The following is a 14,401-nucleotide window of genomic DNA, read 5'->3' on the forward strand; positions in this document are numbered from 1 at the left end:
CTAGAAAAATGGTATAGATGATCTTATTTGCAAAGCAGAAACAGAGACACAAACATAGAGAACAAATGTATGGATCCCAAGGGGGAAGGGGGGTGTGGGAAAAATTGGGAGATTGGGATTGACACATACATACTATCAATACTATGTATAAAATAGGCAACTATTGAGAACACACTGTATAGCACAGGGAACTCTACTTATTGCACTGTGGTGACCTAAATGGGAAGGAAATCCAAAAAAGAGGGGATATATGCATATGTACAGCTGATTCATTTCGCTGTACAGTAGAAACTAACACAACATTGTAAAGCAACTATACTCCAATAAAAATTAAAAAGTAAATAATTTTTTTTTAACCATTCCAATGGATACATAGTGGTCTCTCATCAGGTTTTATTTTCCATTTCCTTGAATACCAATAAGATTGAGAATTTTTCAGACTTTTATTTGACACTTGGATATCTTATTGAAGCCTCCTTCCCGTCTTTCTTACAGGTTCCTTTGGGGTTTTTTTCTTATTAATTAGTAGGAGTTCTTTACATATTCTGGACACTAGTCCTTTACCCATTTATGTATTGTAAGTAAATTCTCCCACTCTGTGAACTGCTTCCTTTTCTCTTACAGGCATCTTTTGAAAATAAGTTCTGATATCTAATGTCCAATTTACCAATATTTTCTTTTATGATTAACATTTTGTGTGTCTTATTTAAGAAATATTGCCCCACTCCATTTTAAAGGTATTCTTCTATATTATCTTTCAGAAGTTTTGTATTTCCCACCTAAATTTATAATCTCCTGGAATTCATTTTTAATATATGGTGTGAGGTAGCCGTCAAGCTGCACTATTTTCCATCAGGATCTACCATCATTTGCTGAAGACACTTTGATTTCCTATTGCTCTACATTACAACTTACATTTGAATTGTGCCCGTATATGTACAAATCTACTTATTTGCTGTAGTATTTTATGTTCGAATGATTATCTATTCTTGCACAAATGACACGTCTCCTTTACTGCAATGTGATATCAGTCTTGATATCGGATGGAACACGTCCTCCCCTTTGCTCATCTTCTTCAAGGCAGAGTATAATGGCTATTAGCATTCTACATTTTCATATCAATTTTAGTTTCGGCCCATCATGTTCCATAAAACTCCTACTGGGATTGTGATGGGGATTGCTGTGAATCTAAAGGTGAATTTAGGGAAAGTTAGCATCTTTACAATAATGACTGTTTCACTCCATAAACATGATAGACACATGAATATACTTATATTTCCTTTAAATTCTCTCAGTAATATTTTGTAGTCTCTTCCAGAGCCATACTGCACTTTGCTAGATTTATTATTTGATATGTTTGATGTTATTTTAAACGACATTGTTTAAGAATTTTATTTTCTTTGGAATTGAGTTTTGTGCTTTAACTTGCATCCAGAAACCTTGCTAGTTTATTGATTTTAATACATTTGTATTTTTTTGTTTCTATCTATACATTATCATATGTGAATAATGAGGATTCCTTTTTTTTTTTTTTTTTTTTTTTTGCGGTACGCGGGCCTCTCACTGTTGTTGCCTCTCCCGTTGCAGAGCACAGGTTCCGGATGCGCAGGCCCAGCGGCCATGGCTCACGGGCCCAGCTGCTCCGCGGCATGTGGGATCCTCCCGGACCGGGGCGCGAACCCGTGGCCTCTGCATCGGCAGGAGGATTCTCAACCACTGCGCCACCAGGGAAGCCCAAGGATTCCTTTTAATTACATTCCTTTTGTTTCTTTTGGTTTACTATGCTGTTAATGTCTCCAATAAAATGTTGAAGACTGGTGACAGCAGCCACCTATGTCTCTATTTTAAGTGGACGACTTTAAAAATTTCAATATCAAGCACTATTTTTGCTATAGCACATTTTTTTGGTGTATTCATTTATTAGACTGAGAATATTCCTTTTATTCTTGGTTTTCTAACATTTTTAAAAATAATGACTAAATATTAAATGTTATCAACTCTCTTTTGCAACTTTTGAGATGATGTTATAATTTTTATTTTCCTGTTAGTATGTTTCATTAATAGATTTTCCGATATTAAACTAACCTCACATAAGACCTAACTGGTTATGATGCATCAACCTTTTTTATAATTTCCTGAATTAAGTTTGATAATATTTCTATTAGAATTTGGAATTCTATATTCATACTTAAGATAGGCATAAAAATGTCCTTTCTGGAAGCAGTCCATCCTTATAACATGAATTGGGAAGCATTTGTGCTGTGGCTTTTTTTTTTCCCCTAGAGGTTTTTGAGCAAAATTGAATTAGTTATTGCTTAAATATTTGGAAGTGTTCACCAAATGAAAGCATCTAGACCTAGATTTTTGTTTTGCATTGCTTTGTAATGTTTTCCTTAAATTTGAAAAAAAATTTGTTTGTAGAAAGGCTTTTAACTAGTGATTAAATTTAGGTAGTATTCATAAGATTGCTCAAATTTCTATTTCTCCTGTGTCTGCTATATTGTTATATTATTGATTTCAAGATTATTCATTACATCCTCAACTTTTTAATGTTTCTGAGAATTTTTCTATTAAAATTTTATTTCTTTAAATTAATTTATTTTATTTATTTTTGGCTGCACTGGGTCTTCGTTGCTGCACGTGGGCTTTATCTAGTTGCGGCGAGTGGGGGTTACTCTTCACTGCCGTGTGCAGGCCTCTCATTGCGGTGGCCTCTGTTGTTGTGGAGCACAGGCTCTAGGCACGCGGGCTCAGTAGTTGTGGTTTGCGGGTGCTAGAGCGTGGGCTCAGTAGTTGCGGTGCACGGGCTTAGTTGCTCCGCGGCATGTGGGATCTTCTGGGATCAGGGCTCAAACCCGTGTCCCCTGCCCTGGTAGGCGGATTCTTAACCACTGCACCACCAGGGAAGCCCTAAAATTTTATTTTTTAAAGCAGTTTAGGTTCACAGTAAAGTTGAGAAGATACAGAGATTTCTCATATACTCTCTGCCCTCACACATGCATAGCCTCTCCCTTTATCAACATCCCACACCAGTGTGGTACATTTGTTACAACACATCATAATCCCCCAAAGTCCACAGCTTACATTAGGGTTCACTCTTGGTGTTCTATATTATATGGGTTTGGACAATGTATAATAATTGTATCCATCATTATAGGATCATAGAGAGTATTTACACTGCCCTAAAAATTCTCAGTCCTCCACCACTCTGCCCTTCACCTACTCTCCTAATCTCTGGCAACCACAGACTTTTTACTCTCTCCACAGTTTTGTCTTTTCCAGAATGTTCGTTGGAATCTCTAAGCATAATATTCTTGAAATTGGTCTTTTTCTCTATCTCTGTCTCTCTCTTTCCCTTAACACACCAGGGTTTGTCAGTTTTACTGATCTTTTGATTGTTCTTTATTCTTTATATTTTATTAACTCTATTTTTGTCTTATTTTAATTCTCCTATTTTTAGAAAACATACAAATTACTGCTATATAAATTCTTAATAAGGATGCTTGGTTCACTAATACTGTCTACCTTCTTTTCAAATACATGCAGTGAAAGCCAAAAATTCTCTCTAAGTGAAGATTTTTCTGCCTCCCACAAGTTTTGACGTGTTATTTTTATTATCATTGAGGCTAAAACCTGTTCTAGTCTATATTATGATTTTCCCTTTGATTTTTGAGTTATTTAAAAGTATTTTCCTTAGTTGCCAAACACACTGGGGCTTTCTATTTAACTTTATAACTTATTTTTATATAAAATAATTTGTGGCTAAGGCATTTTTTTTTATGATTTCCATTTCTTGGCCTTAAGACTTGCTTAATGACCCAGTTTTTTTTTACAATTTTTGTAAATGTGTGTGCTGAAAAGAATGTTTGTTTCTGCATTTGTTGGGTGTAATGTTCTATACATTATATCCACTATGTCAAGTTTGCTGTTTTTCAAATATTTTATAGCTTGATTGATTTTTGATCTGCTTTTTCTATCAGTTACTGTAGGAGTATAATAAAATTTCCCACTATCTTTGTGGACTTGCTTTTTCTGCTATAGTTCTGTAAATTTTCCTTTTTATATCTTCTTGAATACTAAATAATGTATACAATTTTAGACATATTATAACTCCTTGGTGAATTAAAATTATTATGGAGTGCCTATCTTTATTCTTTTTACCTTTAATTATAGTATTCCTACCATTAATATAACTCTTAGAATTTTTTTTTAACTATCTGTATGAACTACCTTTTTTCCCTCTTCTTTTGATATTATCTGTCATTTTTTAACAACTTTATTGAGAAATAGTTTAAATATACAACTCACCAATTCAAATTGTATGTCTTTATATTTTTGATACATTACTTTAGACTTTATTTTATGTAATCTGAAAATCTTTGTTTTAATTGAAACATTTAATCATATATATACATATATATTCATATATTTGACTTTAAATATACTATGCTTTTCAATATTCTCTATGCCATTTGTTCTGTTTTCTTATTTTCCTTCTCTCAACTTTTTTGCTTGAATGTTTTTATTATTCAATTTCTCCCTCTTTTTGTTCTAAAATTATAAACTCTTTTAACTCAATGTGCCTAACCCATATTATTTTAAGTTGTGCTAAACCCCATAAGATATCATTATTTTTGTTTAATGAAGTCAAATTCATCTAGATATTCCCAAATATTTCCCCCTTCCTGGTATTCTTATTTCCTTATAATTTCTTGCTGTCACTGAAGACAAGTTTCCTTCTCCTGAAGAACCCCTTTAGTGTTTCTTTTCCTGTGCATCTTCCTATAATAAATTCTCTCATTTCTTGTTTTTCTGAAAACATCTTTAATTTGACTATGTTTTTGAATTACAGTTTGCTGAGTATAAAATTATGTTAATATTTGTATTCTTTCATCATTTAAAGATGCCATTCCACTGTATTCTGGTTTCCATCATTTCTACTGAAAACCCAATTGTTAATCTTATTGTTCTTTGAAACATAATATGTCTTTAATCTCTGGTTGCTTTTAACTCTGGCTCTTTATATTTTTATCTCAGCAGTTTTTAAATACAGAACTGAGTTTCAATTCATTTTTATCATGATTGGGTTTTGTAGTGCTCTCGATTCTGTGACTTGATAACTTGATGCCTTTTTCCAGTTTCATTCAGTTCTTAGCCATCTTCTCTTCAGATACTGCTTCTGCCCCACTTCCTATCTAATTTTCCTTGGATTAAAATTTCAGAAAGTTAGGCCTGCTTTCTGTGTGATACATGTCACATTCCATTATTCTGTAATTTTCATTTTTTACTTCTCTGTCTTTTATTCTGAATATTTACCTCTAAGCTATCCTCTTTTGATTACTTCTCTTTTCAACTGTGTCTAGTATGGGTTAAACTCATCAACTGGTTTCTTAATTTAAATTTACTGAAATCCAATATTTCCATTTGGTATTTTAAATTTCCCAGTCTTCTGTAAATATTCAATATTTGCTTTAACTTTTTTGACAGAGTGAGATCATTATTTCAAAATCTGTGTCTAATAACTTTACCATTTGGAACTTAGTGGGTATGTTTCTGTCTTCTACTGCTTTTATTGCTTTTCTTCATGATGTGTTCTCTATTCCTGTTCTTGATGATTTTTCCACTGGGTGCCAGTTTTTTTTCTTTTTCTAATGCTTATAGATCATTTGACTTTTCAGATGATAATATCTTACTCCAGAGAGTATTAATATTTGCTCTGCCAGGTCTCTAGAGAGACTAACAATAAGATTACCTCAACCCAATTCCAGGTGAGAGAATAAAAAAAACTGAGCTGCTATCCCTGCAGGGTACTACATTCAGTTTTTCCATATCCCTATGAGGCCACCCTGGACACCTATCCCTTTCCTCTGAACCCAAAGAAGCTGTCAAAAGAATTGCTCAACCCTTTATCAAGCCATTCAGGAACTGAAAAACACCCATAGGGGAAAACATTCTGGCTATAAATTTCCCCTTGATAGTTCCCTATTAATTCTGGTGCTGTCTATAACATTTCTCCATTTTCTGTTATCTAGTTGTCCTCCGCAGAAAAGCTTGATCTGAATTACCTACTCTACCTTTACTAGAAGCTCCACTGCACTGTTTTTTTTTCTTCTAGATTATGACACTCACATGGTTCCAAACAGAACCGTAAGAGAGGCAATAAGAAAATGCAGGTGTTGGGTTCCCCTGGTGGCGCAGTAGTTGAGATTCCGCCTGCCGATGCAGGGGACATGGGTTTGTGCCCCGGTCCGAGAAGATCCCACATGCCGTGGAGCGGCTGGGCCCGTGAGCCATGGCCGCTGAGCCAGCGCGCCCGGAGCCTGTGCTCCACAACGGGAGAGGCCACAACAGTGAGAGGCCCGCGTACCGCAAAAAAAAAAAAAAAAAAAAAAAAAAAAAGAAAATGCAGGTGTTAAAAAAAACTGCAAAAAATGTTGCTGTGGAAAAAGAAAAGTTTTCAGTTGAGACTATTATCCTCATTTGAATCAAACTACTCTTTTCTCAGGCAAAATATCAAAAATTGGAATATAAATAAGATTACTTGTGAACTCCAAAGTTTTCATATTTTCTCTTACTAAGTTTTATATTAAAAATGAGTTTATTATAACAAAAATATCAAAACTGCATTATAAAAATATTTATCAAAATTTTGAATTATAATAAAAATGTAAAAACAACTAACTTTAAATACATTTACATAGAATATATTTATACATTTTTCATATTAAACTATCCTCAAATGATTTGTATTATAATATTTGGGAGTTTTAACTTTATACTTGTGTTTTGAGACCAAAAGAGAAGTACATATATGGAGGATCTAAACTGGGAATTAAAAAAAAAAAAAATCCAGTGATCCTGAAAAGCAGTAGGTGCTATGCAGAGTAGCAGGAAATTGGGAGGCAAAAATAAGTGGAGGAAGAGACAGAGAAGGGTTTAGGAGTCAAAAATATGATCTTTACAAAAACACAGGGCCACAAAAGAAAAAAAGTGTTTAAAAATATTCAAAGTTAATATAGCATTTCCACTCTCTGCTGTGTATTATCCAACACCTCCAAGTAGTTCTCCAATTTACAGTGAACCTTGAGTGGGTGGCCCACAAATTTAGCTCAATTCTGACTCTATCTACCTGAAGATATGTCAGATCCCACAGGTGAAGCCTCAGTCCTACAAGACTGCCCCCAGTTCAGATGCCAATGACAAGCTCAGATTGTTACCTGTGCTTCTGACAAGCTATGCTAACTCTTTTCTTTTATCTTTTTTTTTTTTGCAGTACGCGGGCCTCTCACTGTTGTGGCCTCTCCCGTTGTGGAGCACAGGCTCCGGACGCGCTGGCTCAGCGGCCATGGCTCACGGGCCCAGCCGCTCCACGGCATGTGGGATCTTCCCGAACCGGGGCATGAACCCGTGTCCCCAGCATCGGCAGGCGGACTCTCAACCACTGTGCCGCCAGGGAAGCCCTCTGACAAGCTATGAATTGAAGGTTCCTATTAGCTCTTCGTGGGTTCTATTATTTCCCTAAAGCAGCTCCCAGAACTCAGGAAACCAGTTTACTAATCAAATTACTGCCTCATTACAAAGGACATTAAAGGATATAAATGAGCAGGCAAATTAAAAGAGGCATACCTCGTTTTACTGCCCTCTCCTTTACTGCACTTCACAGATATTGCAGTTTTTACAAATTAAAGTGTTGTGGCCACCCTGCATTGAGTAAGTCTATGGAGCCATTTTTCCAACAGCATTTGTTTTCTTCATATCTTTGTGTCACATTTTGTTAATTCTCACAATATTTCACACTTTTTCACTACTATTATATTTGTTATGGTGATCTGTGATCAGTGATCTTTTATGTTTCTTTTGTTATTGTTTTGAGGTGCCACAAACCATGCCCATGTAAGACCATGAACTTAATAACGTGTGTGTTCTGATGACTGCTCTATCAACCGACTGCCACCCTCTCCTTGGGCCTCCCTAATCCCTGAGACACAACAATATCAAAATTAGTACATTTAATAACTCTGCAATGGCCTGCAAGTGTTCACGTGAAAGGAAGAGTCACACGTCTCTCACTTCAAATCAAAAACTAGAAATGATTAAGCTTACTGAGTAAGCCCTATAGAACGTTGAGATAAGCCAATGCTAGGCCTGCTGCACCAAACACTTAGCCAAGATGTGAATACAAGAGACAAGTTCCTGAAGGAATTAACAGTGCTACTCCAGTGAACACATGAATGATAAGAAAGAAAAACGGCCTTATTGCTGACAACGAGAAAGTTTTAGTGGTCTGGATAGATCTAACCAGCCACAACATTCCCTTAAGACAAAGCCTGATCCAGAGAAAGGCCCTGTCTTCAGTTCCATGGAAGCTGAGAAAGGAAAGGAAGCTGCAGAAGAGAACTCTGAAGCTAGCAGAGGCTGGTTCATGAGGTTTAAGGAAAGAAGCCATTTCCCTAACATAAAAGCGCAAGATAAAGCCTCAAGTGCTGATATAAAAGCTGCATCTAGTTATCCAGAAGATCTAGGTAAGAAAATTCATGAAGGTGGCTACACCAGACAACAGATTTTCAATGTAGACAAAACAGCCTAATATTGGAGGAAGATGCCATCTGGGACTTACATAGCTAGAGAGGAGAAGTCAACACCTGGCTTCAAAACATCAAAGAACAGGCTCTCTTGTTAGGTGCTAATGCAGCTGGTGAACTTAAGTTGAAGCCAATGCTCATTGACCATTCTGAAAATCCTAGCACCCTTAAGAATTACGTTAAATTTACTCTGCCTGTGTTCTATAAATGGAACAACAAAGCCTAGATGACTGCACATCTGTTGATAACATGTGGTTTACTGAGTATTTTAAGCCCACTCTTGAGACCTATTGTCAGAAAAAAAATAAGTTCCTTTCAAAATATTACTGCTCACTGACAATACACCTGGTCACCCAAGAGCTTTGATGGAGATGTACAATGAGATTAATGTTGTTTTCATGCCTGGTAATACAACATACATTCTGCAGCCCATGGATCAAGAGTAATTTTGACTTTCAAGCCTTATTATGAAAGAAATACATTTCATAAGGCTATAGCTGCCATAGATAATGATTTCTCTGATGGATCTGGGCAAATTCAATTAAAAATCTTCTGGAAAGGATTCACCATTCTTGATGCCATTAATAACATTTTTGATTCATGAGAAGAGGTCAAAATATCAACATTAACAGAAGTTTGGAAGAAGTTGATTCCAACCCTCACAGACATCTTGGAGCAGCTAAAAACTTCAGGGGTGGAAGTAATTGCAGATGTGGTGAAAACAGCAAGAGAACCAGAATTAGAAATGGAGTCTAAAGATATGACTGAATTGCTGCAATCTGATGAGGAAACTTTAATGGATAAGGAGTTGCTCCTTATGGATGAGCAAAGAAAATGATTTCTTGAAATAGAATCTATTCCTGATATTATGCTGTTAAGACTATTGAAATGACAAAGGATTTATAATATTACACTAACTTAATTGATAAGGCAACAGCAGTTTGAGAGGACTGACTTAATTTTTTTAAGAAGTTCTACTGTGGATAAAACGCTATCAAATAGCATTGCATGCGACAAATTATTTATGAAGGAAGAGTCAACAGATACAGCAAACTTCATTTTTGTCTTATTTTAAGAAACTGTCACAGCTACCCCAACCTTCATCAATCACCACCTTCATCAGTCAAGCCATCAACAATAAGGCAAGACCCTCCATCAGCAAAAAGATCACTTTTCACTGAAGGCTCAGATGATGGTTAGCATTTTTTAGCAATAAAGTTTTTTTAACTAAGGCATATACATTGTTTTCTTTAGAAATAATGTTATTGCACACTTAATAGACTATAGTATAGGGTAAATGTAATTTTAAATGTACTGAGAAACCAAAAAATTTGTGTGACTCACTCTATTGTGAGATTCACTTTATTGCAGTGGTCTGGAACCAAACTTGCAACATCTCAGAGATATGCCTGTACATAGTGCAAGGTCTGGAAGGGTCCTGAATACTAGAGCTTCTGTCCCAGCCCATGGATGCATTCTGGTTCAGTAATTAGAGTTCTGGAAGCTCATCAAACCCTGTCCTTTTGAGTTTTTATGGAGTCTTCATTACAGGGGCATGGCTGATTAAATCATTGGCCACTGGTGATTGACCTCAATCTCCAGGCCCTCTTCCCTCCCTGGATTGGTTCCCCTGGCAACCAGTCCCTCCTTAGGGGCTTTCTAAAAGTTACCTCATTAACATAACCTCAGACTTGGTTAAAAGGGACTTGTTATGAATAATAAAATGTACTCTTTTCACCCTTATTGCTCTTTATTATTTATGAAATTCCAAGGGTTTTAGGAACTTAGCGATAGAAAGGGACTAAAACCAAATATATATTTATTATAAATCATAATGTCAAAAAAAATCATAATGTCACATACACAAAAACAAAAACAGTTTGTGAAAACTAGAAGATGGCATTAAAAAATAATTTAAAAAGCAAACTCATCTAGTGTTTGTCTTCTTCTCTCATAGACAACTCATTCACTCTAAATATCTGATTTAATTTTATTAATGATTGTGTATGTAGACTTTGATCTATCAAGAAAGGATTTATGCCATCTGTTTATTTCCAAGTATTAGAAATTTCAATGACAGCATAGGTCTGTGAGGGTACTTGAAGTTTATGAATTCTATAAATATAAGCAGATTAAAGACAAGTAACTGTCACAAATCATAGGAACAATTTTTAAGGAAAAGTATATTACACTGTTTCTTTTCAACTATTTATTTTTTGCATGCAATGTTCTGTCCTTTTTGTTTACTCAGTAAAGCCAATAGTAACCCAGTGAGAGACCAGGAACAAGCTCTCTTAGAACTACCTTAAGTTCCTACTGAAAATGAAGATCCCATGGAAAGCCTATCCTATGCCTATTAATAGCATACAACCAAGAATTCCCCTTATAACATGCTCTCCAGGTGATTGTTTACACACTGAGGTTTTCAAATTGCTATAGTAAAGCCTAGGGACCCTCTCCCTCACCAATATAATCTACTAATGAATTCTAAATTGAAGAATGCTGATGATTACTATCTGAAGCCCATGCAACAAAAAGCAAGACATCCAAAAAATACTCTGCTTTAGATATTAGCCACATTCTTGGGGTTGTGATCGGCAGAGCATGAAGAACACAGAAATGAAGCCTTTTGTTTACTTCTAAAATTGACTCAGTTCTTGCCTTCTGAGGTTGAAAGAGCAAATTCTTTAACAGATAGACAGAAATACAGACTAGATAGATATACTCCTTTCACACTGTTCAACTATTTGAATGGAACGTCTCTCTTTTCTAAAAAGGGACATCACTTGACATTTATCACATTTATCACATTTATCACTATATGAGGTAGAATTCTAGACTAACTGCATATTTACTTAATTTAAATAACCCTCTGAGTAATACTCAGCAAATAATGCATTCACTTATTGGGACAACTTTGATTTATTTTGTTTACAAAGCAAAAATTTATACTATTAAAGCAATTCTTTTGAATGGCTCCACCTGTAATCAAGCCTCCTGTGTAGTTTATGATTCTCCTATTGCTCAATATTCTTATCATTCAAAGATAAGAATATTGAATGATATTCAATATAGAGAGTACCCATATCATTCATAGGCAAAAGTACATGAGGCCCAAAAAAGAACTGAGTAACCAGAGATGACAAATGTAAAGCATAATCCCAAAGACAAAGTATTAACACAAAATATTTGGATAACATTTTAGCTAACATCTGAAGTATAATATTGTTGTCGTGGCTCAACCTACGCAACCTACTTATTTTTGGTATAGTATACCAAGTAGTATACACAATACTTTAGTGCTTGGAATTGGAAGCGAAACAAACATGAGCTGAATTCTGGCTTTGAAAAATGATTTGGGCACGTGGCTTATTTTCTGAGGAAACCATACAGCTCTGAGCTAAAGCGTGGGATAAAACTATCTACTTCCCAGTAGGTATTGAGGCCCAGCAGAGTATTCATTACATAAAGGCAAGAACTTTGCTGTCTTTTTCATTGCCATATTGTAAGCACCTACGACAACATCTAGAAAATGGCAGGCAGTCAACAATTTTTTTTTTTTTGTGGTACGCGGGCCTCTCACTGCTGTGGCCTCTCCCGTTGCGGAGCACAGGCTCCGGACGCGCAGGCTCAGCGGCCATGGCTCACGGGCCCAGCCGCTCCGCGGCATGTGGGATCCTCCCAAACCGGGGCATGAACCCACGTTCCCTGCATCGGCAGGCGGACTCTCAACCATTGCGCCACCAGGGAAGCCCAACAAGTAATTATTTAATGAATGAAATAATTCAATATGCAAGAAGCTTAGCACACTGGATAGCAATATCAGTAAGAACTAGATGTCATAGTTACTATTATTGTTATCGCTATGGGTTTCAAGATCCTTATAATCATATATTGACCATTTAATAAAACCATCTGTGTGCTTATTCTCTACACATTTCTAACATGTTCCAAATATTTAACTTAATAATAAAACCTGGCTGAAAAACATTTAGGCTGATGTAGAGAAATGATACAGGAATTAATCTTTTTCAACTCACATCTCTCTAGAGGTAATTACAATTTACTTTGCAAGACAGCCCCTAGTATAATCTGAGGTTGAGAAGTTTCTTAAACTACTTGGATATTTCTAAGTTATAAAAAAAAATTAAGGATATGCTTTGCATGCATATTATTGCCATGGGAATAAATGTTAAAAGGAAAACAGAAAATTTTCAGATGTATAGGTTCACTGGAGTTGCTTCAAAGCAGAATGCACAGATCTTTTTTAAAATGAAAAACTATAATGATACCATCATTCAAACTGGCCTTGAAAAGTATTTTCTGAGTCACTAGCCAGCACAAATTCTGCCTCGGCTCTAAGATTTACACTTCCTCTATGCACATTTTATATGTCTGATATTACAATACTAAACAGTGCAAAAATTATTTATTAGTATACACAGTAAAAAAATCTATGATAAGAAAAAAGCTCAGGAAGAACACATATGTGTGTTGCACACAAGAACCTTACAGCTTTAGAGAACTGAAAGATAAAGACAGATGCATATGAATCTAGTACTGTGGTTAGGAGGTTTACACAGGAGTCATGTATTTTGAACTCAAATCTTGAGACTATCTCTTATTAGCTGTGCGATTTTTGCACAATTTCAACTCTTCAAGACTCATTTTCTCTATTAAATAGATATTCAAATGAATGAATGAAATAATGCAAATTGCTTAGTGTATTTCCAAGCATAAAATAAGAACTTGATAAAAGCCAGTTTTTACTTTCCATACAAATTCAAGACAATTTACAACTGTACATACATACTCATGATATGGAACTGTTATTAACTGCAAGATTATCAAGGAATGAATCTAGCTCATAAAGTCTTCTTATATACACTATTAAGAAATACAAGTATCTTCTAGCAATACATAAACTTACCAATTCCCATAAAAATTCCCAGGAAAGGCAAGTAAAATAGAAAAGGCAAAAGAAAAAGGTATACTATATGTTTCCTATGAGAACTCAGCAACTTTTGTAAGCCTTTTGTACTACCAATAATGCTTACTGTATCACGATAAATAACAAAAATTTATTTCCCAGAAAGACATTTAAGCATGAGATATTAATTAAATGTTATTTTAGGTGTTGTTTGACTTAGTTTTTTTGCAATCACCTCGGATTATACAGAATGAAATATGCTAAGACTTTAAGATTTAGATAAGCTAGTTCAAATTATGGGCTGGTTTATTTTTTCTTTCAAATGCCACTTTAAAAGCCATTCACATGTTCAACTTATTTCTTCTAAAAAATATTCAAGCCATTTTTAATTAAGCTATACTGCTTTTCATATGTCAGGTCAATTCCCTTCCGTCTTGTGTGAATGGTCACTGGCTGTTTAATAACAGCATTAGCAATGAATGTGGACAGCTTTATTTCTTGGTCTATAATCATTATTAAAGTATTTACTACTAAGTATAAAGAATAGGTTTCTAATAACATCATTCGCCAGTCTAAACTACACAACACTCTTCAATTTGTCATTATCACCTACTTAAATAGCTCCCATTTCTGCATAAATTAACATTTACTCATGCTAAAATTGAAATATTTACCATGGATATTATCATAGAGAACTTTTTACCTAATTTTACTTTTTCTGCCTAGCCTTTACTCCACTTATCTTGACAAGATAGATAAAACACATATGGTTTCTGTTACAGAAGTCTGAGTAAGGAAGACTCTAAAAGAGGCTTCAGGTTTCTGGATAGGAAATCTTTATCACAAGTCACTTAAATACATGGGCAAAATTTCATTCAAATCATAGTCC

General features: G+C 35.2%; 1 pseudogene; it reads left to right on the forward strand.

Moving 5' to 3' along the window:
- Positions 1 to 8,023: 8,023 nt before the first annotated feature.
- Positions 8,024 to 9,782, forward strand: LOC116751004 (annotated as a pseudogene).
- The last annotated feature ends 4,619 nt before the right edge of the window (positions 9,783 to 14,401 follow it).

Source organism: Phocoena sinus, chromosome 3, assembly GCF_008692025.1.
Source record: "Phocoena sinus isolate mPhoSin1 chromosome 3, mPhoSin1.pri, whole genome shotgun sequence".
NCBI classification, from domain to species: Eukaryota; Metazoa; Chordata; class Mammalia; order Artiodactyla; family Phocoenidae; genus Phocoena; species Phocoena sinus.